The 19,488-nt window shown below is 36.8% G+C and overlaps 1 protein-coding gene across 6 annotated transcripts in view; it reads right to left on the reverse strand.

Moving 5' to 3' along the window:
* Nucleotides 1-19,488, reverse strand: part of LOC106873104 (uncharacterized) — a 271,061-nt gene that overhangs the window by 241,416 nt on the left and 10,157 nt on the right. The window contains exon 1 of one of the 6 annotated variants that reach the window (XM_089338907.1): nt 18,133-18,999. The exons of 4 other annotated variants lie outside the window; for them this stretch is intronic. The gene's annotated coding sequence lies outside the window, so the exon portion shown is untranslated. Of the gene's footprint in view, nt 1-18,132; nt 19,000-19,488 lie in introns of those variants that run through there. One more of the 6 variants, XM_052975585.2, reaches the window with a different exon arrangement.

The following is a 19,488-nucleotide window of genomic DNA, read 5'->3' on the forward strand; positions in this document are numbered from 1 at the left end:
TGGTTGAACTGTGGATTGACTTGTTATGAGAGACAGCTGCTAAATGAACAGTGACAGAGCATGGTTGAACTTTTTAACTGTGAACCGAATAGTGATGGGAAATCCCCAACTACAGACTGTACCTGACCGAAAGTTCCAGTAATTATAATTTAGTGGCAGTGTGACCCAAGTTCTTCTCTGATTGAGTGGAGCTATGACTTGTTGTACAACCCAGCATCTTGCCTTGAAGGAGCATATTTATGAGTTTAACCATACAAGTTAGATAAAAGAAAGATAGCAACACAAGAAAGTGATGAAAGTAATGTGGTGTGCAAGTTTGAATACTACAGTTTTATATTTTAAGAGATGAGGAGTTATGTATATTATTTACATTTGATGGATATTTGTTGTCATCTTGTTTGTTGTTAACATGTTTCAGCTGATATACACTTTAGCCTTCATCAGGTGTCTTGGGGAAATTTCAAACCTGGTTCTCATTCCTTAGGTATTTTTCAATATTGTTATTATTATTATTATTATTATTATTATTATTATTATTATTATTCAGGTCACTGCCTGAACAACAACGTCATCATCATTATCCAAAAAATACATTAGGAATGAGAACCCAGGTTTGAAATTTTCCCCAAGACACTTGATGAAGGCCAGAGGGTATATCAACTGAAACGTGTTAACAACAAACAAGATGAGAACAAATATCCATCAAAGGTAAATAATATAAAGTTTGAATACATTTGTATGCTAAGGAGAGATGTGAATTTTAATGTTTCAACAAGGAAAAAAGAACATCACCTTTTTGAGGGGATGATTGACTCTTTCAAAGATTTTATTCTGCATCAGTAAAACGTATTGATAAAATTTGTAAAATAAAAACAGTATGCATGTTGTGCATGAGGAAGAACAAGTTCAGAGGTTTCAAACTAAGTGACTTCTTCAAAACTACAAGAAGTGTGTTATTTGAAGAGATTGAATAAAGTTGACTTATCTGTTATATTCTTTACTGGTTTCAATGATTGGGTTGTGGCTATGCTGGAGTACTGACAACTAGAGCAGAGCTGATTACACTGACAACACTGTCCTGACTCTAGTACTTAGTTTATTAACTGGTACTTTGTAAAGTTCAGAACAATTCAAAAGTAAAGCGACCCAAGTGGATTTTGAACTCAGAATGAGATGTTTTCTGATACACTACCAATTCTGTTAGACGCACATACACCCACCCACACACATGCATATAATATATATATATATATATATATATATATATATATATATATATATATATATATATATATATATATATATATATAATTTAATAAATACAACTATACATGAGCTACTTCAAGTTTCATATTCAGCTATCAGTTATTAGACAGTCTTGTATTGCATACTGTGCACACTCCAGCAGCCATCAGGGTCAGTTAACATGGCTACTCCATGAGAAAGTGTTTCCTTACAGAATAGCCATTCATTTGAGCTCAAACAATTGCTCCATCATTGATGGTGCACTATACAAGCCCATATGATTAACATCTAATCATGCAACTTGAAGTAGATATTGTACTCATTAAATGATACTTACTTCTCACTGAATTGAGCACATTTTTGTTGATTCTTCCAAGGAAACAGTACAGCGTGTGTGTGTGCACGCATGCGTTTGCATGTACACACACATGCACATATATATAAGTAGCAATTATATTTTTGTGCCAGACTAACTGGGGCTGGTAGAAGTATTAAAACAATCCCCCAAACTATTTTACTTGTCACAGATATCTACAGTATATAATATGTAGTGTATACAATAATTACTTAATGCTGATAAGATTATATTCAGAAATTATACCAAGAGTAACAATGACAAGTGTGTGTGTGTGTGTGTGTGTGTGTGTGTGTGTGTGTGTGTGTGTGTGTGTGTGTGCGTGTGCGTGTGTCTAGTTTATGATATACATTTCTTTAAAAACAAACAAAAAATTTAATTATCTTTCTTGGAATTGGGCTAAACAGAGAAAAAGAAAAAAAAATTTGTTTTTGTTTTACATTTCTGGCTTTGTGGCTGGAGAAACACAGTTATCTGCTAGCTGACATGAAAACTAAGGCAAGATATTCAGCAAAACAAAGAGCTGAGATGTCATGTCTTTATGGGCCATAGAACAAAGTATATCTGACAGCTAAGAGTGGAAATAAAAATCTTCAAAGACAATACACACACAATTAGCATTCAACTTTGGCACACACCAAAAACTCCAATGAAAACAGATAAAAACAGACATTAAAAACATAATCACAAAAGTATATCCAGTACTTCAGATTCTAGAGAAATTTACTGTTCAAAATTCACATTTAATATTTGTTTATTATACTGAGTTTTAGCTATGAAACAGATTTTCTCACACACATACACACATCATCATCATCAACTGCTGTTCTTCCATCACCCACAGCTGAAAAACCTCCATTTTTCTCTAAACATACTTAAATGACTGACTAGCTGGCACCAATAGCTATAAAAACTATTAGTTGCTGAACCAAAGGAAAGAGTCTCTATATTATATACATCCTTTGTTGATAGATATTTACAAGGAGTTTATGCAAATATGCAAAGATGATTATATATATATATAACGCGAGAGAGTTAGGGGTTGGGGGTTCAACCCACTAAGGGATAGTATCTATCCAGTATACTGCTGGGAGGGTACCCAATTATTGCTACACTAGTGCTATACTAGGTGCAATCAATGGGAGCGGGTAAAAGTGGAGGTTTTACCCAAAATTTGTGTAACAATTAGAAAATGGAGGATAATATGCTGAACCCAACTACTTGCAGACGGTGTATCCCGTTGAATTCATTAATTTAATTCATAGCAAAAGTGCCAAAAAAAAAGGAAGAAAAGAAAAAGAAAGAAAGAACCAAAGCACAGGTGTCCATGGCAGACTATGTTATTTTGCCAACATGGTTTACATATAGAAGTACAAAGTACATAAGGAATTAGAGGATGAACAGAAGTTTAATCTTACAGCTGTTTCGGCCTAGTTTTAGCAAGCCCCATTCTATCCGAATATTCCTTTCCGGAGTGATTATCGGATGACATTTTGAAATGGGGTTACATGCCCGAACCTCTAGGCCTCTTCAGACATTCACAAAGGGTTACATACAAATGTAGAGCAAGAGGCAAAAACAGAGGTGTGGTAGAGACCAGAAGAAAAACAACAGCAAAAATAAGATAGAAATAAAAATAAAAAATTAAATAAAAATAAAAATATAAATAAAAATAAAAATAAGGGTACAGCAGGAAAATAATAATAATAATAATAATAATAATAATAATAATAAAGAATACATAAATGAAGGTATAGCATGTGGGACATGCAAAAATATAAAAAAGGTATATATCAAAAAACCCTTAAAAATACAAGGCACCCAAAAAGCCTACAAACATTATAGATAGGTCGCTATAGGCACTCCAATGCACATCTATATGTGTGGGTTCGTGTGCACAGCCTTACTCGGATGTCCCCTTACTATCATGTGTGCATATACAAGTTTTTATAAGCAAACATTCCACCACATACGTTGCTTGTGGTATCAGCTCTATTAGCCGTATCTAGAAAGCTGTAAGTGTTTTTTAGAAAGGAAGTTTTGTTGAGTGTGTGTGTGTGTCATTTCTGTATATATTGGAAGGTTCTATGTAGAAGTTCATTTTATACAAGTTATTAATGTTCTAGTAGCAATAACAGTGATGGTGACGATGATGGTGACAACAACAATAACAACAACAACAACAATAATATGCCAAACTTTCAAACTTAGCGGTGTAAGATATCCTGTTGCCTCTTCCAACGGCTCTACCATTCTGCTGCTAATGGGGGAGGGTTAATTACTACCGTTAACTTCCTCCTTCCAATTGGGCAACTATTGTTTTAAACTGCCTATATATATATTAGTATATATTAGAGAGATACACATGCACTCACATACAAGTGTTCTTGTGCTGTCAAAAATGAAAGCAGTATTAATTAGTACAAAAGACAATATTGAGGTCTTAAACAACAGGTGACATAATGGCGAATTTTCCATGTGATGTATTTGAGCTTGATTTAGGCTTGGATTTTTAAAACTTACACAATTATTCTTGTCATTTTTGTGGAATTCTTTATAAAATTGTTTTTTATCCAGTTTTATTTTGTGTATTTTTATACAATATCATCATCAACTAATGCTGGTTTTCCATACTGTCACAGATTAGATAGTTCAACAGGAACTGACAAGTCAGAAGAGAGCACCAAACTCTGCTCTCTGCTTTGGCTTGGTTTCTACAGTTGGATGCCTTTCCTAATACCAACCATTTTCAGAGTGTACAGGGTGATTTTTATGTAGCACCAGCAGCAGTGAGGTCACAAAATAACCTACAAGACAAGACCCCTGAAGTAAGGGACACAGAAATAGGTATCTTGCAATAATGGAGAAACGTGGTTACCTCAGATGGAAAGAGAATGGAGAAAGAGAGAGAGAAAGAGATAAGAGATAGAGGAGAGAGATAAGAAGATGAAGATGTGATGGAGCTTACACCTAAGTTACAGGGAAGTATATATAGTGCAGTGGAGCAGGAACTGGAGAGGGCGAATAGATTAGTAAGTTCTTGAAATCGCAAAAGGAGAATGGGAGATGGAGGGGGGAAGTAATGAGTGGGTACAGGTAGCAGGAGGAGTATATGGTGTGGGGAAAAGATTTGACAGGGGCATATTGCATGCAGATAGGTTTGTAAGGGAGATTGGGAGACAGAGGAAAGGGGAATACAGCAGATAGCGGGCAGGGGAGGGAGTGTTGGAAAGATGGGTGAGGGACAGATTGTGTGCCTTTATGGCCTCGATTTTACTTCTGAATGGGTCTCCTCAAGCACAGCAAATTGTCAATTGGCTTAGTCTTTGTCATCTCGTCTGTGAGGTTTGGCATCTGATGATCATTTCTCACCACATTGTCCCATGTTTTCTTAGGTCTTCCTCTTCCATGGATTCCCTCCACATCTAAAGATTGGCACTTCTTCATGCAACTGTTTTTATCCATATACATCACATAACTATACCAGCACAGTCTTGTCTCTTGCACACTACATCTGATGCCTCTTATATCCAATTTTTCTCTCAAAACATTCACACTTTGTCATGCATGCATACTGACATTGTACATCCAACAGAGCATGCTAGCTTCATTTCTTTCAAGCCTTCACATGTTTCACTACCTTCCAGCATAGCTGTCTGTACACAGACATCACGTAGTCTGCCTTTCACACTTAGGGTGAGGTCCTTTGTTACAAAGATAATAGCTCTCTGAATTTTGCCTGATCAGTTCTTTTAGTAACTATGCTTTCAGAGCATCCTCCTCCTCTGTTAATTGGGTCACCTAGGTAATGGAAACTTTCTACTATTTTCCAGGATCTCTGTGGACATTTGAGGAAATCTATTTCCTGTACATTCTTAGTGCTTAGTGTAACTGTACATCAGCTACATATAAGGACTACTTTTTATGTTTAACCTTCCTGTGATTCCACTGTACTTCTTATGTGTTTATAGCTTGCACTGAGTACTTATGTGTTTATAGCTTGCACTGAGTACACCATATAGAGTTAAACTTTCTCTACATATTGAGCAGGGCTATCTCCCTGAAAGGATTAGTAATTTGTTTACTTTCCTACTTACTATACTTTGGGCTTTGCTAAAATACCTCTAAGACCCTTTGATTCTAGTCTTTGCTTCCACACCCGAAATTTCTTCTCTAATTTTGCTCTTACCAACCACTCATCTAACACAAGCTTCTGCATCAAACATCAGATTAGGGAGTAAGGGACCCTGTCAAAGACTTCCTCCATGTTGATAAATGCTAAGTACAGCGGTTTGTTTTTTCGCTAAATGCATCACCTATAGTTGCCTTACAAAGAAGATGGCCTCAGTAGTGCTTCTCCCTGGGACAAAACCAAACTAAATTTAAGTTAACTCTTCCTAATTAGTTCAGCTGCGACCCTTTCTGAAATTTTCCTGACCTAATATACAGGTGTGGCTGTGTGGAAAGAAGTTTGCTTCCCAACCACATAGTTCTGGGTTCACTCTTACTGCATAGCACCTTGGACAAGTTTCTTCAACTATAGCCTTAGGCTCACCAAAGCCTTGTGAGTGGACTTGGCAGACGGAAACTGAAAGAAGCCCATTACGTGTGCATGTGTCTTTGTGACCCCCCCCTCCCACAACCACCACAGCTTGACAACTGGTGTTGGAGTGTTTACATCCCCACAACTTAGCAGTTCAGCAAAAGACACCGGTCGATTAATTTGACTAAAATTCCTCAAGGTGGTGCCCCAGCATGGCTGCAGTCTAATAACTGAAGCAAGTAAAAGATAAAACACATGTCTATATATACAGAGCTGGGCGTAAATCCATTAATCCATAGTCCTTAATTAATGAAGTTAACATTTTCATTAACGATTTAACTTGTAAGTTGACTTTGAAAATCATTATCAGACTAATTAATTTCCATTACATTTAGCTTCCGTTAACCCAAAACTTGTCGTCTACTGCAGCCCCTTGTTCAATGCAGTTTTGGCAGGCATCGACAAAAGATTTCCAGCCTTCTTGGATGATGAAGGATGCCAACTCGCTGCTGCCTTCCACCCCAGGTTTCGTCTCATCTGGTTGGATAGGTATGATAGCACCAAGTTCACTAAGGTGAGGAGAAGCACAGAGGACAAGGTCGAGGAGGCCATGAGGCAGCAGTCTGAGGAAGTGAGCAGCAACAATGAAGACATGGAGGATGACTTCTTCAGTAGAATCACTCAACAAAAAGAGAGTGGAAGCCACAGGTCACTGAAGGACAAGGCTCAGAATTTAGTAAAGACCTGGTTGGAGACTAACTTCAAAGATCTACTGACAGATGCTGCCTTCTTGAGTGAGCAACTGTTGGTGGACTTGTTCATCAAGTTCAACACAGCCATCCCTTCCAGTGCAACAAATGAATGTTTATTTTCCATGGGCAAGGACATCTTGAGTGCCAAGAGATCGTCCTTGCCTGATGAAAATTTTAGTATGTTAATTTTCATGAAGAGCAACATGAATCTCATCAACAAAATGGAGGAGAAGAAGAGGAAAAATTAAATTATGTATCTAATTCCTCTACAAAATTTTTTAGGAAAATAAACAAATCACGTTAGTGAATTCTTGTAGCTTTCAAATAATGTGAGGGCTTTTCTTCCAGAAAGCACAGAACTGAGAGAAAAGCAAAATAAACAGGTGGATGTCAGCAGAGAAAATATTGACTTCCATTAAGTGGAAAAAAATTGGTAAATATTTCGGTGTGAATGCAAATAGCTGTTACGTAGTAGCAGAACATGGTAGAAATAGCAGTCAAATCTTTTCTTTTCTGGAAAAAGGAACCGTTTACACGTGGTTTTGATGTCACATTCATTGAAAGCATGCAAAATAACCTGGAAAAGAAAAAAAGATTCACAAAACAAAATATTTACTGAAAGAATAAAATCTTGTACTGATTATACCTGTATTTTAATTAATTCAAATTAGTGTATCTCATCTTGAAAAGTGGCAAAATTTTTGTCGGTTGCCATCTGGGATAATTTTAGTAACAAATCAGACAGGTAAGATGCATTAAGAATTTCAATTTTAGCATGTATCCATAGTGTTATTGCTTTTACATCTGTTAATTAAATTTACCTGCCCATAAAAGTCAAATTTAGTGAGCAAGATCAGCTAAAATTACAAAATAAACCAGTGGTATATAAAGCACCCATTGACAAAATTTCAAATCTGTATGTAAAAAATTTGCAATTGTTACAAGCAAGAATGCTGGGCAAAATACAAAATTAGCCAAAATCGTTTTGGACTGGGGTGATAAGGGGGGGGGGGAGTGAAAAAAATTTTCAAACTTCTTTTCTTTTTCTTTCATGAATAGATGCCTCCCATCATTCTGAAGACTGGTGAAAAACATTGGAAAAACAGAGGAATCAAATGTAGCATGTAAAGACAACGTTGGTTTGGACAGGAGATGTGCATACGAATAAGGAAAGCTGCCTAAAGAAGTATCAATCACTGAAAGTGGATGGTACCCATGGAAGAGGGAGACCCAAGAAGACGTGAGATGAAGTGGTAGGGACTGATCTCAGGATGTTGGGCCTCATGGAGGAAATGACAATGGACCAAGATGTCTAGCGATATGAAGTTCTTGAGAAGACCTGCCCATGTCAGCGAAACTGAGTTCTAGAAGTGCTGTGTGTTCCACCCACACTTAACAAGAAAACTTCTCACACACTCTACGACAACAAACCAAACTATGCCTCTACATCTCTTCTCTTCCTCACATTTCCACTTCATGCACTATGCTTACCTCCCACTCCCCAATCCTGTCCTCTTGGCCCAGTGCCACTGTATCATTGCTCTCTGCTAGCCCCTGATCTGTGTGTTCCACCCATATGCCCTGTCTCACTGTATCATTGCCATCTGCTAGCTCTGACCTGTGTGTTCCACCCACATGTAACAAGAAAATTTTTCACTCACCCTACCCCAACAAACCAATTTACATATCCACATCTCTTCTCTTTCTCACATTTCCTCCTTCATACACTATGCCTAGCTCTCACTCCCCAATCTTGTCTTCATGGCTCTGTTCCTCTGTATCATTCCAATCCAGTAGCCCCCGCCCCACAACTCTATACCCAGCTTTTCCCCACTCGCTCCCCCCACCTCCACACTTTTTAATCACACTTCCTATATCCAGCCACTTATCTTATGGTGTCCAAACCTCAAGGGTATGCCCTAGCACTTGCCACCATCTATATCTCACTCTTCCTTTACACAACTATCCCATTTATATTCTGATCACCATCCCTTTTGAGTATGCCCAGCATTTTGCCACCATCTCCATCTCTATCCTGCTGTCTCCCACTCTCTCTCTCCTTCTCCTGCACTTCTCACAGTTTGGGTAACCATGTATTTCCTTTGTGGTAACACACCTGTTTCCGTCTTCATTCATGATCTCTGTCTCCGGTCGAGTGACCTCATACAGCAAGACACCTGTTTCTGTCTCTCTGCCTCACTATAACCTTTCATCATCTGGCACAAGATCACCTCCTCCAATGCCCCCTCCCCTTTTGAAAGCTTTTTTTTTTTGTCTTGCAAGTACTTGATGACCCTGTCAGTGAATGTGCCACTTAAAAGTACCCAGTCTACACTGTCAAGTGGTTGGCGTTCGAAAGGGCATCCAGCTGTAAAAACCTTTCCAAAACTGACCTCAACTGTGCTTGTGCCACGTAAAAAGCACTAAGTCCACTCTGCTACGAGGTTGGTGTTATGAAGGGCATCCAGCTGCAAAATTCTTGCCTAAACAGTCAGAAAAGTCTGGCGCAGGCTTCTGCTTGGCTGGCTCTTGTGAAACTGTCCCATCCACGCTAGCATGGAAGGTGGACATTAAATGATGAAGATGATGATGATATTATATAACATATATTATGTAACATATAATGTATATTATATAATATATATTATACATTATATAATGTTAAATATCATATATTTTTTATTATATAATGAGTTGCAATGACTAATACCTCCAGATTGTAAATGTATGGTGAACCAACAAGAAAAGGTTGTACTTAGTGACATTGCAGAAAACGCTGACAACATGCAATTAAAATAGTTTAAGTTGCAAAAATAAGATTGTGAGTCTTTCAACATCAGAGACGCATGTATTTAAGAAGATTATTATTTCAAACCAAATATATAAAAACCACTAAAGAAATATCTACTATAACCATGAATTAACTCATACTTTGTGAGTTAAGTTGGTAGATGGAAACTGGAAGAAGCCTGTCACATACACACACACACATCATCATCATTGTTTTCACGTTTGCTTTTCCATTCTTGTATGGATAACTTTGAACTTACCAAGTGTGTCCTGGTTTTAAAATCATCTTTGCATATCATAAAGAGTGACTAAAAGAGTTTATGCCAGGAAGGGCATCCACAAAACTATGACTCAGAAAATGTTCCTAAACCATGCTAGCATGAAAGACATAAACATTAAACAATGATGTAGATGATAATGATCTTGATGAAAATATAAAATATGAATATCATCATCTTCATCATCATCAATATTTTAATGTCTAATTTTCTATTTTAGCCTGGGTCGTAAAGGTCTCCCATACACGAAAGTGTTTCGTTATCTTTTTGTCTGAGGCCCAGCATCCTGAGATCTAATCACACCATTTCTTTCGACAACCTCCTTTGAGATTTGAGAACAAGGGATGTTTGAATGAGGTTTGTGTGGCCAGGGTTTTAATTTCCAATGGGATGCAGTTTGGCGAGAAGTGAGGGTAAAGAAGGTTGGAAGGATTGTGAAAAGTATTTAGTAATGAGAATCAGCATATGATCAATCAATCTGAGCCCTAACAATGCAGAATTTGAGAGAGAGACCTTTATTTTTACTGATGGCAAAGCAACCTCTGTAGTGCTGGTGCTATAAAAAATACACCCAATCCACTCTATAAATTGCATGATGTTAGGAGGAGCACGCAGCTATAGAAACAATGCTGAAATTGAAATTTTGGAACAAGACGTGATCTTCCAAGAGAAATTATAAACAATAGCAGAGCCACATCTCGAAGAATCCTGCTTTGGCCAACATTATAGTGGATGCTCACGTGATGATTGGAAGTACCTCTAATGTTAAACCAAAAATATTGAATATCTTGAGGAGCTGACAGGAAAATGCTCCAAATTGTTGAGATTATGGCCAGCACAGATCTAATATGTTTTAGTACCATATAAACTAAGAGTTATCACAACTCTTAATATTATTTCTTTATTAGTGCATGTATTTGCAGTTCCAATGTTTGGATATAGGGATCTTCTCTATGCACTCTGGATTCCACATTTTATAAGTATGATCTTATTTCCATGGGTAGGTCAACTCCTAACACTTCAGTTTCTACTTATTCTTCTACTGTAATCCAAAAATAAAAGATATTCTCCTCAATAATAATTTCAAATGGGTAAGGTGGCATGCTGGCAGAATTGTTGGCACACCAGGCAAAATGCTTAGTAGCATTTCATCCATCTTTACATTCTGAGTTCAAATTCCACCAAGATTGACTTTTCCTTTCATCCCTTCAGGGTTGATAAAATAAGTACCAGTTGAGTACTGGGTTGAAGTAATCAACTTACCCACCTTTCCCAAAATTGCTGGCCTTGTGAAAAAATTTGAAACTAATAATTCCAAATGGAATAAGTGTTTCCACTTAGACACCAGTGTGCTCTAAATGTAGGGGAAAACAATTTTATTTCCTACATGGAAGATAACTTTCCAATGGAGATCTAACAGTGTTCTATTACACAAACCATACCCTCATTCAAAGTAATTGTGAGTGATTTATAGCTACTCTACAGCCTGGGCAACACCAGCTATTCTAACAGTCTATACCAGAGGAATTCAAAAGCACCAGAGCTAATGGAAGATTTTATGTTATAACTCAGATTCTAATCACTGACACAGATACATAAATACACACATGTGTGTGTGTGTGCGTATGTGCATACAACAGGCTTCTTTCACAAGAAATTGATTGTCTCAGAACTACTGTTGAAGACACCCAAAATGCAATGCAATGGGACTGAACCCAAAACCACATGAAGAAACACTTCTTAAAGCACACAACCATGCCTGCACCTACATAAATATATAAATGTAACCACAGGCAAGTGAGTGTGTGTGCATATATATATATATATATATGTATATGTATACTTACATGCACACAAACTGGCACAATATATGTACATTTATAGAAACAGGAACTCTGTGTGTCTGCATGTGTGTGTGCATGCGCATGCATATTTACATAAAAACTCACACAACCCATTACATAAAGATCAAAGTTGAGGGTTACAGCATACATACGCACACGCACAGTGACATTCACAGATCAACACACATCCACCTTTAGCTATCCACCCAGATACTCAAAGATCTTTCTTATGATACATGAAAGAGTTTATTATATGTTGGAAAAGAGGACTATTTGGTGCCAATAACTAATTTAACATTTTTTTTCTCTTCTTGCTAAAGAATATTGTTAGATAGGTGTACATCTGCCGTCTGATGTACAACACACATGAATTTGTAGATGTATGAATATACACACATTTATAGATGTATGTATACACGCACACACACTTCAAAAAACTCTCATACAATTGTGGCATACAGATAAAAACTAATACACAAACACAGAAAGAATAATATATATAGACACAAACCCATACACAAATAAGACAGAATGAATAACATATACATGTGCATAAACAAGTACATGTACATACAAACGTGTGAATATATATATATTTGTGTGTGTGTGTGTGTGTGTGTGTGTGTGTGTGTACGTACAGAGAGAGAGACACACACACATACATTCACAACGTATAGACATAGACAGAGAAAAAAAATCACACGAGGGTAGAGAACACTAAGAACACTAATGTATACACAAGCACTACATACACACACAAACATATACATATATATATATATATATATATATATATATATATATATATATATATACACACACGCACACACATACTTAACTGATTGTATAACAGATATTTGGTTGGATGTGTATGTGCATCCTTAGATGTCTGTATGTGTGTAGGTTTTTGTGTGGGATTATAAATTTGACTAATATGTTAATGCAAGTCTATAGGCTTCTGTGTATATGTTGACTGCATGTGTGTGTAGAACAGTGTGTAGTATTTTATGTGTAGTGGTGTATAGTGGTATACATTTTAGTATGTGTTAGCACAAGTCTAAGAAGTGTGTATGTGTGATAAAGTACACAGGTTGTTGCTATACAGACCCAGTACTCAGTCCTATCATCAAAAGTATTCCAGCTATGACCATCCCTACTCTACCAGACTACATTATTCAATCGTCTTTATGATCCCTTTTCTATACTGACATGGGTTAGAGAGGTCATCATAGTCTGAATCGGTTCTTATTTGGAGTTACTCTCCTCCTAGATGGTTTAGGGGCTAGCATCTTGTTCATAAATTTCTTTTGTGATATGGTTTCTACAGATTAATGCCTTTCCTACTACTGACCACTTTATAGAGCCTACTGCTACAGTTTATCATGACACCAGCACCAGAGAAGTCATCTTGTTCTTCACAAGACTAATGTGTCCTCTTTTATTAAAGGGGGAAGGATGTGATGTGTGATTTGAGGGTTTTTGACTGCTGTTTCTAGCAGCTGGCCATCAGGTGTGAGGAAAAGCCCGCCCGCGGGAACAATTGCGCCCGTGAGCCCATTTTATTGCGCCTGCAGGCTAATGTACTCGTATATACAAAATATAGTCAATTTTCAATTATAAAATTTATACAATAGGTCGCGTTTCCACTACAATTTAAAATGGTCTGACTCAAACAGAAATCGTCCGGCAATTGCCATTTGAATGGAAATTTTGTTATAACTATAAAACACATATTGCTAGGTTTGTACCACCCCCTTGAGACCCAACTACACTAGCTGAAAAATATAGAATACCTCATAAGTAATATAAACGTCCTAAATTCAGTGGCAGCCTTTATGAAGATGTTAATTTAATGTGTTAAACTATATGTATGTGTCATACACATATATAGACAAGATTTACACAGATATAAAAGTTAGAACTTGTGACCCGCTTGCAGACCTTTTTCTTTGGAAATTTTTGCCCGCCGCACTAAAAACTTGTCCCACCTCTGGGCTACATGAAGACTATTGTTAGCTTGAATAGTGTAGGTATATAGTGGAAGTAGACATAGTGTAAATTTCGTAGGATATGTCTATTTGTATAGCTGTGTGTGTGTGTTTGTGTAAGTATACGCTCTTGCGTGTTTTGGTTTTATGGTAGTGTATGAATGCGACTACCGCTCCTGTGTGTGTGTGTGCACATGTACCAAAGTACTTAATGAACCAAGTCACCGATGTACTCAACTGCATCCCCCCATGTTGCACTCACATGCACACATAACACAAACATATGCACACACACACACACACTGAAGGACACACTTCAGAAATACAAAAACATTTCATGCATAAATAAAAAATATGGGAACACAGGAACAATGAAGGTGCATACACCACAAGGTTGAATTTAGACATCTCATGGAGATGCATACAACTGCACACAAAAGGTAGTGACACAGATGGGTGCAGTATTGGCAGGCACACTTACAGCGTATCTAGGTACACCCAAACCTATAGTAGATAGAGACATTCATGACCCCATGATAGACGAAAATACACAGACTGAGTTGTAATTTCATTATTCGTCCAACTGGAAGTTATTATTTTGTTTCATTTTAATTGTTTTTAGTGTTTACATGCTGTGTATCGTTTGTGTTGTCTTTTATGTTGCTGCATGTCATTTTATGTTTGTTTATATTAGCCCTTGTGGCCAATAAAAGAATTATTATTATTATCATCATCATCATTATCATTTCTAGATCGCACAGGTGGTAGTAATTATAGAAGGAGGGAGCACATTGGGAACCACTATGGTGGTGATGGGGAGAGGGAGGGAAATGGTGAACATCTTCAAAAGACATCACTGAATCCACAAATATTGATCGTTTGAGTAATTCATCATCATCACTATCATATTATCATGCATATGCTTTCGTTACCTTTCCCTTCAAAATCCCAATCACTGCATTTTGTCTAAATAGACACCACAACACCTGTATTGAGTTCTTTGTCAGTCAGTGATGCCAGTTGCTTTTTATTTTGTTTAGAGATAAACTCAGGCATCAAGTCATTTTGTCGGCGTGGATATTAACCACCATCACAAGTCATCACTATCATGACTAGTCACTACCATTGTCATCACCATCATCATCACTGCCACTGCAATGATCAACACCACATCACCATAACATGTGGTGGTGGTGGTGGTGGTGGTAATAGTAGTAGCATATTTTACTAACATAAAGTACCATAAACACAATATTCAGGTTTCTAAGACATCTGTAGTGGTAAACTCACACATTATACATGCATACATATATATATATATATATATATATATATATATATATACACACGCGCGCGCGCGCGCACAACACAAAAGGGTGAAAGTATGGAACGGCTTAAGAGGATGTGAAACAACGAAAAGGGTACCGTCTAATATTTATCACCAATACCATCACAACTAAGAGAACCACCACCAGGATGGTGATGCAGCGATGCACTTTCAACCTATAGTGTTTATAGTTCATGGAACAGTGTGGTTGCAGCATATTATACACAGGAATTATACACACATACATGATGGCTGAAAACTCGTGTTCAAGTATTGCCATCGCCACACATGCGAAGGCTACGACCAGCCATTTTGTGATAGGTCTTTTGTATTCACTTTTTTTTATTTTATTTCGAGCGATGCTTGTGCATGATGATTTTTTTATATAGTGGGGAAAGGATTTGCACAAATTCAATCCCACTCTCTGAACATGGACAGCATAAACTCTAAAAGAACCAGTCCACATCATCGAATATTGTGAGTGCTGCAGGTGTTCTCTCGGAATTTCCCTCTCCTAGTGAAATGTGACAACGGAGGGGCCAACCGCGCGCCTGGACATCAACACAGCTATTTCCATGTCCCCGCGCATACATGTATATAAATATATCGTTGGATGGCCGTTGACTACTCATGAGCTCTTCCACCTTTTGACAGGTCTTATTTTGTACATGAATACATCATACATACACACAGATTAGGTTTGGTTGTCATCAACAAGCATACACTTCATTAAATTTTAGTCAAGGGAATGAAATAAACACCACAACTTCCATTCCTGCTACACACACACATACACACACATATAAACTGAAGAGTCACGTGTTTCTGATTACTTTCACTAGCAAGGGTCAAACAGTTGACTCTCAACCACATTAGATTTGTGAGTGTGAGTGTGTGAAAGAGTGTAAGTGAAAGTGTGTGAGTGCGCGAATAAACGAAAGATTGCCAAAACAATAACTAAAAAAAAACAGTATTTAAGTTATATGAATACATTATGAGGTAAAACGGAATAAAAAATAAATATACTGGTATAACTATTATATTGGTCGTGGTGGGGTGTATATACATTCATATAAGTTATGTGTGTGTTTGTGTATATATATACATACAATGTCACTGTAAACAACATTTTATACATACACACTATATATTTTATTACACACAAACAAAATGACAAAAGTAAACATTAAAAATGTAAAAGGGTATTATTTAGATAGGATCGTCAATGTTACACTGATTTTAAACATGATTTCTGGTTCCTATATACACACACACACACAGGTTAAACATTATTAAAAAATATGTACGCAAAAAGCTATGATAGAAAGCATTAAATATATATATATAGATAGATAAAAGGTTGTATAAGGGAATGTATTCGTGTGTGCGTCAATGTACGTGTACATTTGCGCATGTATGTATGAGAGAGAGTGTGTATGAATGACAATCTTAGTGTATGTGTTTCTGTGTATCAGTGTATACGCACATTTATGTACGTGTTTGTGAGTGACTGTGTAAGCGCAAGTGTATGTAAGTTTAAGTACGTGAATGTGCAACTGTGTATAAGCATGTGTGCAACAGTGTCCGTGTAATTCCAGTGTGTATATATAGTATATAAAACAATGTAATATATAGTAAAACCATCTTCAAGAGAATTTGCTCGACTAAAAGACTAAAAGCTTGACATGGAAGTTGCGCTGCTATTTCAGTGTCTCTCACATCTAATTGGTCGTTAGACATGCTAGAAATAATAGCCAAACCTCCCTAAAATCAGATCGTGTGCCGAAAAAAGTAAAACACTGAATGTCGTTAGTAATACAGGAAAAAAGACAGGGTTGCCTCAGATGTAATGCAATGTATGTTATCATTAAGGTTTGTTTAATGGGGACTGACCAAGGGTTAAACAAGTACATGCATCCGTATATACACCCGCACACAATGTATAGATATTACATAATTTATACACGTTTATACGTTCTTATAAATTAAACATACATCAGAAACAGAAATGTATATTTCTAGTGTTTATAACAGTATATATATCATTATATTGATATGTATGTATATATCATTACACATACATCACTTTTCTCTGTAATTTTCAGACAGATTAGTTATTCGATTTACGGCATTTAGTCACCCATACATACATGTGTATATACACATATATGCACAATTCTGCCCAATCTATAATGTATATATATATAATGTATGTATACATATAATGTATATATATATATATATATAATGTATGTGTATACACACATACACCCCACATGCACTCTTCCTTCGTTGATATGAAATACATTCAATAAAAATTATTTCCATTCCATTCATTCAAATGTTTGCAGATGCAACAATGTATGTACAACTGCTGGGGGTATATTTAATTAACGACACAACACCGTGTATATTTAATAATACGTCTATTTCAATGTGAGACAGTATGCGCGCGTGTATGTGTGTGACAAGAACATGCATGTATATTTAATAACAAATGGTCATGTGTGTGTGTGTGTGTGATTGAGAGAGAGAGAGAACAGGTAAAGCTAGATAGATAGATAAGATATATGTGTAGATATATTTAAAGAAGAGCAACATACAGGAGTGTATTCAAAAAAACAACAACCTGGATATTGAACAAGCGGAAGGTCTATATACATACACATATATACATATACATATATATATATACATATTTATACACCTACATATATATATACATATACATATATACACATACATGTATATACATATATACATGCATATACACATACATATATACATATGTATACACATATATTCATATATACACACATATATTCATATACACACACATATATTCATATACACACACATATACATATATATATACACATATACATATATACACATACATATATACACACATATACATAAATATATATATACACACACACATACACAATTGTGTGCGTGTGCACTGTAATATTTGTTGTGTTTGCACTGAACAAAGAAAATTATTAATTACCAACGGCGATGAATATATATTGTGAAATCAATCCAAAAACTGGTAAAACGTTCGCCATTTCAAGACGGCATTGAAAGCCGGTCATCAGAGTCGAAATATTTCCTCCTCCGTCTTCTTCAACAAATCGAATGAAGAAAATGAAGCTGTGATGCTGCTACTGTAGTATTAACACAAGTGTATGAAAGCAGCTTCCCTCTGACGGTGATAAAGATGACGATGCAGGTACCCATTGTCAGATACAGTGGCTGCCCACTTACTGATGTGGTACCAGCTCACAGTCAGCTGCTGGGTAACTACGTTTAACGATCTTGTCAGAGGTACCCGATGTGGTATAGGTTGGTGTTTAACCTCCAGGCCAGCTCCGAGTGAGCAGACCGAAGGATGACAATATGTAACTAGAATTGCATCATCCAATGTATCCGTACTATTTAACACAATGGATTATGACTTAAAATGTGTATTGGCTGTTATCTCTAGCATGTTAAGCAACTAATTACCATGACTTGCTCGACAGGAAAAAAAAATGACGTGATGGTGACTGTTGGAATAATTTTGGTCAGGAAATGAAATATGCCTTAACTAAAATTGGTAAATTACCCAAACATATATATCTTAGCCCTCAACATATTGTTGAAGTTAACCGATAGTAGCCGCCCACGTCTACCTACCCTCAATTTTTAATGTCTTAGTGTGTAGGTTTGATCGTAGACGGATAACCATCTCTGATTGACTTCATGCTGCTGAAGAGATGAAGATAATAACCCACAGAAATGTGTGGTGATAGCCATGCCATCGTTATACTCTCCCTGTTGTTTGTCACAGCAGAACAGAAAGCCATGGTACTTGCCCATTCTTTGATTTGCCCCTGAGGTGTGTGTGTGTAATCACCAGGATAAATGTGGTTTTAAGAAAAAGCCCCTGACCCGCTCTTTACCCCAACACCATCTATTTTAGCGTTAACGGCATTATTTTTGAGGATTTGTTTTACTCATCAGGCAAGGATGGTGGCTAAGTGCTTTTATTTTTCGGGGGGGGGGGTCTTTTAAGGTATGTACTAGGAATTTGAATTCAGAATGTAGATATTTCAAGGCCTGTTAGCCAGTGATCTTACAATTTCACAATCCAAGACCACGGTGTAGCACTTAATAAATCTGCAAAGGGATGAAAGATAAAGTCGACCGAGGCACAACTTGAACAGACAGTGCAGACAACCATAAGAAACAACACAAGGCATTTTCTCTGACCCTCAAACCACTCTGCCAAGGTAGGGGTTTATTTGAAAGGGAGGGAAGTCTAGCCATATTTAATACATTTTGTTATTTAGTCCCTGATCACTTGAGCCTGAGCAGACTTATG

This window comes from Octopus bimaculoides, chromosome 21 (assembly GCF_046866305.1).
Source record: "Octopus bimaculoides isolate indiv1 chromosome 21, ASM4686630v1, whole genome shotgun sequence".
NCBI lineage: Eukaryota > Metazoa > Mollusca > Cephalopoda > Octopoda > Octopodidae > Octopus > Octopus bimaculoides.